Source organism: Podarcis erhardii (assembly GCF_964252035.2).
Source record: "Podarcis erhardii genome assembly, chromosome: W".
In the NCBI taxonomy this organism is placed as follows: domain Eukaryota; kingdom Metazoa; phylum Chordata; class Lepidosauria; order Squamata; family Lacertidae; genus Podarcis; species Podarcis erhardii.
The window spans coordinates 22,160,524-22,173,850 of record NC_138506.1 but is presented as its reverse complement, the minus strand read 5'-3'; the positions used below and the strand labels follow the sequence as shown (position 1 = coordinate 22,173,850).

Sequence of the window (13,327 nt, the reverse complement as noted above, 5' to 3'; positions counted from 1 at the left end):
GAGTTTGAGAACCATGCCCAAACTCTGAGGGACTAAGCTTTTACGCACAAGCAGCTCATCATCCCATCACATACTGTTTATAGATTTTGTCAAAAGCCTTTTCAGCATCTAGTGATACAATTATGAACTGGTCTTTATTCTTATTCAGATCTACCAAATCCACCACTAATCTAGTATTACCCTCAGCTTGTCTCGTTTTTATAAAGCTGGTCTGATCACTCTTGATAATCGCTGCTATTACCTGCTGAATTCTATTTGCTAGAGTCACTGTTAGAATCTTTGTATCGACACTGATCAAGGATATAGGGCGATAGTGTGCTCATTGTGTGTGATCTTTATTTGGTTTGGGAATAACTTTAATGTAAGCTTGATTAAATATTGTTGATAAAATACCTTTATCAAGTATCTCATCGTACAGTTGATGAAATTTTGTTGCCAATAAATCTATAGATGTCATATACCATTCAATGGGGAATCCATCCAATCCTGGTGTTTTGCCACTTGTCATTTTAAGAATAGTGTATTTAATTTCTGCCTCAGATATTGGTGTTAATAACATTTGCTTTTGTATATCATCTAAATGAGGTAATTTTATTTGATTAAATAAAGCTTCTATACCTTCATGGCCGGCGTGTTTTGGTTTAGTATATAATTCCAAATGTAATTTAAAGAATTGGTCATTAACATCTTTTGAGGTTTTTTTACTTTCATCTTTGTCACCATTAATACTTGGGATGAATGCCTTATCAAGATTTATCCTGCTTTTTCACCATTCTCCCAGTAGCTTTCACCTCAAAAGTGGTGGGTTTCCGAGTCCTCTGCGAAGTGGGTCTTAGTTCATTCATCTCCACAGGCAATGCTGAGCTGCAAACGTCTTGGAGGAACAACGGAAGGAGCCCTGTCTGCAATGAGCCCACCACATATAAGAACAAAATAGTGCTTTCTTTGGCACTTGCCAGTAAAAGGTGAAGAATCTCTCCAGGCCAGGGAAGTTTGGGTCTCTTGGACTTGCAAATGTCTTTATTTAATGCACTCATAGCAACCCTTGTAGCTTCTGCGCTTCTGCCTTAAGACAGCCTTCCTCCAGGCAGAACTGGGTGGCAGCAGGCTGGGGACTTCTGCCTCAAGGCATGGCACATTTCCTGGCAGAAGTGAAGCATACCTTTGCTCCTGCTATCTCAGGGCACTGATAGGTATTGGGCAACCAAGGAGTTATCTTAATATCATTCAGGAGCATCAGAACATAAGAGCAGCCTGCTGGCTCAGGCTAAGTACCCACCGAGTCCAGCATCCTATTCTAACAGTGGCCAACCAGATTAAGGTTACCAGATTTTTTCAATGAATCCGGGTACACATTTCAACTTCAATGGATTTTGCATGGGGACTGATTTGTAAATCTGGGGACTGTCCCCGGGAAACAGGGACGTCTGGTAACCTTAAACCAGATGCCCCAATGGGAAGCCACAAGCAGGACCCAAGCGCAAGAAGAAGAAGAAGAAGAAGAGGAAGAGGAGTTTGGATTTGATATCCTGCTTTATCACTAACCGAAGGTGTCTCAAAGCGGCTAACATTCTCCTTTCCCTTCCTCCCCCACAACAAACACTCTGTGAGGTGAGTGGGGCTGAGAGACCACTCTTAACCACTACACCACACTGGCTCTCAAGAGGGAGCAAACCCCCCTCTCGCTCGTAACACTGAGCTGTACCAACCTTAATTCAAATTTAAACCTGAACAGAAACATTTATGAGATTGCGGACCCAAAGCTTTCGTAAAACCGTCTGCGAGATTTTCTTGGCTTGGACAATACTTTAGTTCAATTAAACCTTGTTTTACACTTTGGCATACATTTTGATAACGGATATCCAAGTGTTTTGTGTGTGCCTTGAATTGACCTGATTTAGCTAGTTTAATATAAGGTTGATTGTCTTCCCACACTCTGATAGGTAGGGAACATTCTCCAAACAATTCTTGTACCAGTTGCTTATAAAATTCTAGTTCTCTACATACATCTGATAATGCATTGAACTCAGATTCAGTTGAACTTAAAGCTATAAGTGACTGCTTTCTTGATCTCCAACCAATTAGTGCATTTCCAAATTTTATCGCCATTCCTGACACTGATTTTCTATCTGGTCCAGCATCTGCCCAACTACTGTCGGCCCAACATTCAAGTTGTGTGCTGCCCTCTGCTGATAGTTTTAAGCGAAACCTTTTGGTAGTTTGGAGATACCTTAAAACTCTTTTTACTCCTTGCCAAGCATGCATTGATGGTTTTTCAGCTTGTCTACACAGCATGTTGACAGCATATGTTATATCGGGCCGAGTCCACTGTGCAATGTGGAGTAGACTGCCTATCGCTGACTGGTAAACCCCGGGATCAGAGAACTCTGCCTGTTGCTCAGCTTGAGCATCCTTTATGTAACTTAACTCCATTGGGGTTTTAACACCAGCACAGTTGTCCATTTTAAACCTTTCCAGCAACTGCTGGATCTTAGCTTCTTGGCTGAGCCAATAGTTCCCATTTTCATCTTGCTGAATTTTAACTCCTAGATAAACAGATACATTGCCTAGTGATTTTATCTGGAACTTTTCTCCAAGCTTTGTGGCAAATTGTTGTGCAAGTTTATCATCCTTTCCACTGTATAATAAATCGTCAACAAATATCAAGACTGTTTCTTGTTCACATCCCGAGCCTTTTAGATAAAGACACGCATCTGCTGCGCTCTTTCTGAACCCCATGCTCTCTAGAGAATCATTTAAGCAGGAATTCCAATTACGGGCGGACTGTTTCAACCCATAAATGGATTTGTGTAGGCGCCAGACCTGGTTTGGCTTGTCTCCTTCAAAACCCGGTGGTGGTGTCATATAGACTTCCTCCTGTAAGTCTGCATTTAAATAAGCCACATTGACATCAAAATGAAACAGCTTATTTCCCTTCTTAGCTGAAGAGGCTAAAAGCATTCTTAATGACTCCGATCTTGAAGTAGGGGCATAGATTTGAGAATAGTGAACACCTTTGCGCTGCGAAAACCCTTTTGCAACTAGTCGGGCTTTATATTGCAACTCTTCAGTAGTTGTGGGCTTTAAACGATATACCCATCGACAACCTACAGCTTGTTGCCCTTTCGGAAGCTCTGTACTTGTAAACACACCGAGAGACTTCATTGAAGCCATCTCTTTTTCCATTGCTTCCTGCCACTTTACGGCTTCTGAGCTTGGAAGCTTTTGTACCTCCATATAGCTATCTGGCTCACACTGTGCCATATTTACGTATACACTTGTCACCTTAAACCGCTCTGGCGGCTTGCCCTTTGTGGCACGGTTTGACCTGTGCAATTGTTCCTCTTGTGCCCCCTCTGACCGTTGGCTGTCAGAATCTGTCTCAGACTTTATATCTGGATGTGCCTCTAGGGATAAAGACCTCCGTTTAGATACCTCCCTTGGGCTTGGTGTTGCAGGTGACCTGCTTCGCTTTTGCTGTCTGCTAGGCCTACTGGGTGGCGATGTTGGAACACTCCTAGATTTTGGCTTTTCTACCTTAGGAGAAGAACCTTGTGCCTGATCAGAATCTGCATCTGAACCATGTGCACCATCCCCTTCTGGCTCACCACCCTCTGGACTTTCATTCTCAGCATAAATGCCTAAATCATCTCTCAAAATGTCAGGGTTACCGTGTAAGTGAGTCCATCCGGATTGCTCACAAAATTCAGCGCTCCTACTGAGGACCACTCTTGTAGTATCCCCATTTGGGTTCACGAATCTCCAAGATTTGGCGTGTGGTTCGTACCCACAAAAGATGAGTTTCCTAGCCCTTGGACTTCCCTTTTTCCTTAACGCTTTTGGGATAAGTACATAGGCTTGACATCCAAACACCCGAAAGTAATTAATTTTGGGCTTCTTCCCATATAAAGCAAAATAAGGGGTAGCGCCAATTACAGAATTATATACTCGGTTCAGAATATGAGTAGCCGCCTGCCAGGCTTCCGCCCAGGTGGTGAGATGCACCACTGTCGATCAACCAGCGTAGATTGCTGCCTTGGCCACGCCCTTGCATCAATGCCATTGCTGAAGCCATGTGCTGTGTGCTGTGGGAGTAGCCACGACCTCCTCCTCTTCTTCGACGTCCCCTGGAACTCCTTGTCTGGTAACTAGGGGTAACGGCCTTGGTGCTGTCTTGACCAGGTTCACGTGGACAATTCCTAATTAAATGGGAGGGGGGACCACAGCGAAAACAGTGTCTAGCTGCAAAAGCATTTACTGTGTGCTCAAACTCAGCATCAACACTCTTAGGCACAGCATAACTCCCCTTTGAAGACAAACCTCTTTCTCTTTGTCTTTTATCCTGTTCATCTGCAAGCCGAGATGAAATGTATTCAAGGGTTAATTCAGCTGAAGGCATAGCTTCCAAAGTTAGAGCTAGAGTCTCATAGCTTTTATCAAGAGAAGACAACAATATGTATGACTGCTGCTCCATAGAGAAAGGAATGCCCAGCTGTCTTAGTTGATTAAAGGCAGACACCATTTTGGCAATATGTTCTTTCACACATGCTCCCGGTTGGAGACGTAAATCAAACAAACATCTTGTAGCATGGATCTTGGCCCCCGCAGTGTTTCTGGAATTTAACCGCTGCAGAACCGTCCAGACCTCATGCGTGTTCTTTAACTCAGAAACATAAGGCATTTGCTCTGGTCCCACTGCCAAAACTAGTAGACCTTGGGCTTTCCTGTCGCGTTTCTGTGAAGCTGCTGCTGCTGCTTTGTCTTCTGCAGACGCGTCTGCAGCTGCCTGTAAAGGCGGTGCTTCAGTGCAACTCCACAACTCTTTTGCTTGCAACCAAACCCTTACTCTAGCCTTCCAATCTTGCCAATTTTTCCCATTGAGTCGCGTAAACGGGACAGAAAAACTTTCCTGGGACTCTGCCATCCTCCCTGGGGCTTAGGAACGATACTCACACACCTGTAGACCGTCTCCCAGCTGCTGAGGTGGCTCCTTGAGGAATAAGACGTCTTCCAGCGAGTACAAACTGCTCAGTGCCTGTTTAAAACTTTTCTAGGCACGTTGCAGGACTCAAGCTGCTTTGAAGGCTTTCGTTGTCGGCAACCGCTTCTGACTTCGCTCCAGTCCTTGCATAAATCACTCTGAACTGCACTCCTTAGCTCCTTCTTGACGTACAAACATCCATAACCTGTCCCATTAAACTTTAATTAGTTTAATGTAAATGCCCAGTGCGCTTCCATCGTCACAAGTCCCATTACAGCAGAGCATTTCGCACAGCGGTTTAAGAAGGGCAGGAGAGGCAGTATCTTTTCAAAGAGGAGTCTTGGAGCAAGCGGTTTGGAACTCAAAGAAAAGGTTTATTTACAAAAGTAAAAAAAACCCTGGTGACGAACCACACATATCAGCAAACACGCCCAAAGGGGGAGAAGCACACGGGTGACTGACTATTTATACAAACTCACATTCCTGGAAGCTTAATGACTTCCAGCTGCTCAGTGATTAGAGCGTTTCTGCTACCTTTTAACCCTTTGATAGCAACAAACTCTCCCCCCTGCAGTTTCCAGCAACTGGTATTCAGGAGCATGTTGCCTCAGAAGTGTTTAGCAGCTACACTGTACACATCTGACATATCCACATTGGAGAGGATGCTAGTATGCAATTCTCATATGGCACATGTTGCCCTTCGGCATCTACACTCATGTTTCAGTTCAACTTATTTGTGTGAATCTGTATTTTCATATCTGAAAATGACGAGGAGTAAGCAACGTTCCAACCTGACAAATGAACACAAAATGCAGACCGAGGTGTCACACTAACGACGGAGGTAAGCATGCATTTAAAAAAATGTATTGATTTATAATTAACTTTTCAGGTTTTATGGAAGCGACTATCATTTGTTATTATTTTTATCATGAGCTCAGCCAAATATAATATGTTTAAGTTGAAGAATGGCAATGGGAGAGTAGATCACAACCAACTTGAAGTTGGACATGCCTGTCCTAGTGGATTTATTCCTAACGATTTGCACCCATAGATCTTTAAGTTCTTCTTTCAACTGTTTTTCCCTTTTATTCTTTAATTTATTTTAATATGTTGAATATGCAATGATTCAACCTCAAATATATGTTTTATATGCTTCCCACTCAAATATTCGAGCAGATGCTGTCTCAGAGTTTGATTCAAAATATTGTGCCATCTCTGTGTGCATTTGTTATATAAATTCTTTATCATTTAATAGGGAAACATTAAGGTACCATTTTTTGTACTTTGGCCAAGTTGTAGACTTCACAGTTCAAAATAATTGCATTATGATCATATACATGGCTAATGTCGAGACTACAAACCTGAATTTGATGATACAGTAGTTCCAGAATGTATGTCAGTGTGTCCAGACAGGCTTAGTGAAGCTGAGATACTGTCACTCCCACATCCTCAATGGAGAGTTTGTGGATTTATTTTCCCTGCTCTCCCCGGCATCCTCGTGTAGTTCCAAGTAGAAGCTGGCACCACGTCATAAAAAAGACAAGGCAGTAGACGTAGAACGTACATTTGATAACTGGTTAACTGCGTACACATCTTAACATGGGGTTGGTGGTCGCTACTTACCCCAATAGGGCTTGGCAACTGGCTAATTACCAAGCTATTATTTTGAAAGTGAGACAAATGGCGGGGGATCTGGCGGCATTAGCTTATGATGAGGAATTCTGTGAAAGGGCGGCCGAAGATCCCAAAGCATGCTTGGACATAAAAGATAGTGACATTTGGTCTGAGGTAGTGGTCCCTCACTTCCAAAAAAGGGCACTGGGGGAGAAGTCAGCCAAGCCCCCTGCAAAGGTGCTGTGGTTGGTTTCTTCAGCCTGCTGGGAGTTTAACAATGGGTTGTGCAGCTGGGATAGGTGCCGTTTCTTTCACATTTGTGAGCACTGTGGTGGTACACACCCATGTATTAAGTGTTTTCGGGCTAAGTCTCCTTTTCACAGTTTTCGCAACACAGGATTGGGAAACAGATCTAAGGATGCAAAAGGGGCCTCAGCAGTGTCCACCAGTGGAACACAACAGGCCAAGGATGCAGCTCGGAAATAATTCCCTTTCCTCCCTAGCCCCTTCTCCTGTCTCCCTTCCAGCGATGCTGCCTTTGTTACAAACTTATCTTAACAGGGTCGCTGCCAATTACTTGGAGGGAGGGTTCCTCCACGGCTTTCGCATTCCCATCACCACTTTACCAGTGTCCAGGACCCCTCCCAATCAGAAGTCAGTAAGGGAAATGCCTCTTGTTACCGTCAACAAAATCGAAAAAGAGCGGTGTTTGGGCAGGGTGGCCGGCCCTTTCCTTGCCCCCCCTTTCAAAAAATTTATAATATCCACTCTTGAAATTGTTCCCAAAAAACTACTGGGTGAGTTCTGGATGATACATTATCTGTCATATCCCAGGGGTGGGTCTGTAAATGATGCCATCCCACGCAAGCAGTGTTCTGCAAAATATGCTTCTTTAGATGCTCCCAGTTCATCCGGATGATTTTTGGCTTTTAGGATTCAAATTCATGGATAGTTGGTATTCTGATAAGGCCATGCCCATGGGCTGCTCCTTGGCTTGCACAGTCTTCAAAACCTTTAGCACATTTATTGAGTGGGCCATGAGAACAACCTCAGGTTCCCCTTATGTGACCCATTATCTCGATGTTTTTTGTATTATTGGACCTCCTGATTACCCTGCATGCGCTCAATCTTTAGATACATTCATGTACCTTGCAGCAGAATTTGGCATACCTTGGGCTGCTGACAAGACCCAGGGCCCTGCTACAGTCCTCTCCTACTTGGGTATCAAACTGGATACACACCAGCAATCATCTCGTCTCCCTCAGACTAAGCTGGATTCCTTAAAGAGATTGCTGGAAGCTATGCTGGGGGTTAAAAAGACTACCCTTCGCCAGGTCCAATCCCTTCTCGGCCACCTCAATTTCACTTGTAGGGTAGTCGCACCAGGCTGTGCTTTCTGTGCACGCCTGGCACGGCTCACATCTGTGGGGGTAGCCCCCCACCATCACATCAGGGTAACAAAACAGATAAAGGCTGATTTAAGGATCTGGCTCACCTTCTTGCATGATTGGGTTTATCTCCAGGTGGAAATGGTACAAAAGGAGGAAAAAGGAGAAATGAGATGGTTGGGAAAGACATAAAGAATGTGAATGTTATGTGTACAACTCTTAATGTGAGAGGTTTAGGTAATCAGGTGGAGCGAGTGAGGATTGGGAAGTATATTCAAGAACTGAAGGCTGATTTTTTTTGCAAGAAACATATGATGGGGGGGGAGAGGGAGGTTAATTTTCCTGTTTTGGGGAAAGGGAAAAAATTTATGGCTTCTGGAACTTCGAAAAGTAGAGGGGTGGGAATTCTCTTCGAAAAGTAGAGGGGTGGGAATTGTAATTACCGTATTTTTCGCTCCATAGGGTGCACCGGACAATAGGGCGCACCTAGTTTTTAAGGGGGGGGGAATAAAGAAAAACTCCCGCCGCACTTCCTGAAGCCTGGAGAGTGAGAGGGGTCAGTGCATACTGACTCCTCTCGCTTTCCAGGCTTCAGCGAAAGCCTGCATTCGCTCCATAGGACGCACACACATTTCCCCTTCATTTTTGGAGGGGGAAAAGTGTGTCCTATAGAGCGAAAAATACGGTAAATCCAAGGTTGACTTTGTTGAGAATAAGGTGTTAAGAGATAAGAATGGAAGGTTTGTTTTTGTCCAAGGTTGCTTGGAGAGAGTGGCATTAGCATCAATTTATCTTCCTAACAAGCATCAGATGGACTTTTTTATAAGTGTTTACAGAAGCTTGAGAAATTCTCGCCTCATTCAAAAGTAGTGGGGGGGGGGACTTTAATGTTGATTTGCAAGGGGGAAATAGTTCCAAAAAGGGAAAAGGTGTGAAGTTTTAAAAATTATGTGGAAAGTTTGGATTATTGGAACTATGGATGGAGCTGTTCCCCAAGGATCACTCATATTTATAATAAATAATAATAATAATAATAATAATAATAATAAATAATTTATTATTTGTACCCCACCCATCTGGCTGGGTTTCCCCAGCCACTCTGGGCGGCTTCCATAGAAACCAAAAATACAGTAAAATATCACAGATTAAAAACTTCCCTGAACAGGGCTGCCTTAAGATGTCTCCTGAATGTCAGGTAGTTATTTATCGCTTTGACATCTGATGGGAGGGTGTTCCACAGGGCGGGCGCCACTATCGAGAAGGCCCCCTGCCTGGTTCCCTGTAGCTTTGCTTCTCGCAATGAGGGAACCACCAGAAGGCCCTCGGCGCTGGACCTCAGCGTCCGGGCAGAACGATGGGGGTGGAGACGCTCCTTCAGGTATACTGGGCCGAGGCCGTTTAGGGCTTTAAAGGTCAACACCAGCACTTTGAATTGTGCTCGGAAACGTACTGGGAGCCAATGTAGGTCTTTCAAGACCGGTGTTATGTGGTCTCGGCGGCCGCCCCCAGTCACCAGTCTAGCTGCCGCATTCTGGATTAGTTGTAGTTTCCGAGTCACCTTCAAAGGTAGCCCCACGTAGAGCGCATTGCAGTAGTCCAAGCGGGAGATAACTAGAGCATGCACCACTCTGGTGAGAGAGTCCGCGGGCAGGTAGGGTCTCAGCCTGCGTACCAGGTGGAGTTGGTAGACAGCTGCCCTGGATACAGAATTGACCTGCGCCTCCATGGATAGCTGTGAGTCCAAAATGACTCCCAGGCTGCGCACCTGGTCCTTCAGGGGCACAGTTACCCTATTCAGGACCAGGGAGTCCTCCACACCAGCCCGCCCCCTGTCCCCCAAAAACAGTACTTCTGTCTTGTCAGGATTCAACTTCAATCCATTAGCCGCCATCCATCCTCCAACCGCCTCCAGGCACTCACACAGGACCTTCACTGCCTTCACTGGTTCTGATTTGAAAGAGAGGTAGAGCTGGGTATCATCTGCATATTGATTTTATTCTAGCCCACATCAAACATTCTCAAGACTGGATGGTATCTTAATACCGCAAGAGGCTAGGGAATGGGTGAAGGGAATGGATATCAGAATGATTAAGATCACTGACCATGCCCTTATATCTGCCTTCCTTCAAATAGGTCATATTAATAGGTCCTATTCTTGGAGGTTTAACACTTGGTTGGTAGCTGATGAACGGAGTAAGGTTAAAATTAAAATAGCGTTAGAAAGGTATTTTGAGGAAAATAAAGACCCAGAGATCCCATTAACAACAACATGGGAAGCAATGAAAGCAGTCATTAAGGGAGAATATATTCAGAGCTTGTCAATGTTTAAAAAAGGGAAAGATAGAAGGATTAGGGAGGTAGAAGAGGAGGTCAGGATATTGGAGGAGAAATTTAGGATGTCTAAGCAAAAGATGGATAAGGAAAAATTAGACCAAAAGAGAGAAGAGTTGAAAGTTTTAGATATAAATATAATTACATTAAAGTCATGGTATAGTAAACAAAAATATTATGAATTTGAAGGGAAAGGAGGGAAAATATTGGCAAATAAAATTAAGAATTATCAGGTAAGGAAAAATATTAGAGCTATTAGAGACAATAAGGGGGAATTGGTAACAGACCCCAAGAAGATATTGGAGACCTTTTTAGGTTTCTATAATAGATTGTATGCAAATAAAGGAATTAAGGACGAAGAGGTGGATCAATTTTATGGATTGGAGCTCCCAGAATTAAATGAAGAAAATAGAAGGGAATCGGATAAGGATATATCAGAAGAGGAAGTTAGATGAGCAATCGACTCAATGAATGTGCAATCGGCACCAGGACAGGATGGGTTCAATGTGGTGTTCTATAAGCACTATAAGAATATATTGGTGCCACATATGACTGTACAGTACCAAAGAATTTTGAATGGAGCTTCAACCCCACCTACCTGATTGTAGTCAGGGTTGGTATTAATTCCCAAACCAGGGAACGATCAAACCCTGCCAGATTCGTATAGGCCAATATCTATTACTAATATGGATTATAGAATATTTGCTAAAGTTATGGCAATAAGGCTAAAAAAATGTATCGAACAACTGGTGGGGAAAGAGCAACTTGGGTTTATGCCCCAAAAGTATTTGGTGGAGGCAGTCAGGAAGGTGATGGGTATGGTGTATTTAGTAAAAAATAAAGATGTGCCTCTCACTCTCATGTCATTGGAAATATATAAAGCATTTGATTCGGTGGATTGGAAATATTTGAAAAAGATATTGCAAAAATATAAATTTGGAGTGAAATTTTAACAGGTCGTTGAGGCAATATATACGGAGTCCAAAGCAATGGTAGGAATTGGTGGGTGGGCAGGGGGGTACGCCCAAGTACTAAGTGGTACAAAGCAAGGATGTCCATTGTCTCCCATGCTTTGTATTTTAGCATTGGAACCATTAGCAATTAAACTCAACAAGAATAATGAGATTAAAGGATTTGGAATCTCGGGGAAAGGGAGAGCAGAGGGGGAGTTATTGACAATGTATGCAGATGACATGATGGTGACGGTTTGGGACCTGGAGACCGCAATGGTGCCATTAAAAAGAATTTTGAAGGATTTTCAAATGTATCAGGGTTAAAAGTTAATTTTAATAAATCATCAATGATGCGTTTAAATGTGAAACCTAAAATTCAATTAGAAGCCTCTAAATTATTGGGTATTCCTATAGCAAATAAAATGGTAAAATATTTATGGGTAAGGATAACTAAAAATGTGAAGAAAATATTTGAATATAATTATAAAAAAATTTGGAGCGGTATTCAGTCAAAGTTGAAAATATGGGAGAAAAGGAAGGAATCATTTAGTACAAGAATGCATTAGTTAAAATGTTTTTGTTACCCAGATTAACGTATCTTTTTATGTATTACCCTGGCACATACCGGAACCGATATTGAAAGGGTGGCAAGGGAAAATTGATAGGTTTGTTTTTGCATCCAAGAAACCAAGGACGGCAGGTAGATATAGGCATCATAAAATCCAAGATGGAGGATGGGGGATTCCCAACTTGGTTTTATATTACGAAGCTTACCAACTGAGACATCTTATGATTTGGTTGGAGGGAGAACAGGGGGAAGAATTGGGGTGTATTGAGCGGGAGAATTTGGAAGTATTAGGAGGGAAAATAAGAATATTCGATAAGAGGAAAAGGAAAAGGGAAGTAGATAAAATATCAACATTTACAGGGTCCATCTGGGTATGGGAGAAGTGGAGAAGAGAGCTTTTTCCTGGCCTCTCTCCCCTTACCAAAATGTGGTATTATGATAAAATGGCCCTGTTAAGGGAGCTCATCCCAAAGGAGGTAGGGGATAAATTAAAGGAGATCACAATTGAGGAGATGGAGAAAAGCTGGGGAACAGAAGGTATGATGGAACAGGAAAGTGGTACTTGGAATAAAATTAAATGGTTATAGAAAAGACAAATTTCCTCTCTGCTAAAGGAAGAAGTAGTTTAAAAATGTGGAAAAAGAATTATTACACCCTTCGAGGAATTAGTGAAAGGATATAGGACAATAGGGCCAAAATAGTTTCAAAATTGTATAAGGTGTTATTAGACAAAGAGAAATCACCAAAGGAAAGTTTGAAAGAATATTGGAAGCTAGATATTCAGGAACAGATTTTAGATGAAGATTGAGAAAGAATCTTTCGGCAACCACCCTTTGTTGCAACCTCTAGGATAATCCAGGAACAAGGGTTGAAGTTGGTACAAAAATGGTATTACACACCTGTAAGGTTATATCATATTACAAAATCTGGAAGACTTGTTGGAGGAAATGTGGAGTGATGGGAACATACAGTCATATGTGGTGGGATTGTCCGTTAGTTAATGAATTCTGGAAACAGATTGGTATAGAAATATCGGGAATTGTGGGTAGGAAGGTGGAAATATCTAAATTAATGGTTCTTATTAGCCTGAGTAGCACCGAGTTAGAAACAAAAGAGGAATGTAAATGGGTAAAATTGATGGCAATTGCAGCCAGACAGGTTATAGCGAGTAACTGGAAAAATGCAGAAGAGCTAGGGGTGAACCAACGGAGGGAAAAATTGAAAAATATTATAATCTTAGAATATCTAACTGTTAAGATACATAAAATGAAAGGGTTTAAGGTCAGTGAGAAGGAGGAGGATTGGTTTGAGAAGATATTGAATTATTTGGGCAGGTTTGAACAATTTGGGGCAAGTGAAATGTTAAAAGTTAAATAAACCTTGTGGAGGGAGTATAGAATTGTACATATGGTTGATTTGAATATGTTATTATTGATTATGTATACCCAATGTATCAGCCACCTGGGGGGTTTCATGGTTTGTGTTTTGGTTG

At 42.6% G+C, this 13,327-nt stretch overlaps 1 long non-coding RNA gene across 1 annotated transcript in view; it reads right to left on the bottom strand.

Moving 5' to 3' along the window:
* Nucleotides 1–5,438: 5,438 nt before the first annotated feature.
* Nucleotides 5,439–13,327, bottom strand: part of LOC309333268 — a 617,943-nt gene continuing 610,054 nt past the window's right edge. Inside the window, exon 3 of the long non-coding RNA XR_014152432.1 lies at nucleotides 5,439–5,511. This is a non-coding gene — a long non-coding RNA (uncharacterized lncRNA). The remainder of the gene's footprint in view (nucleotides 5,512–13,327) is intronic.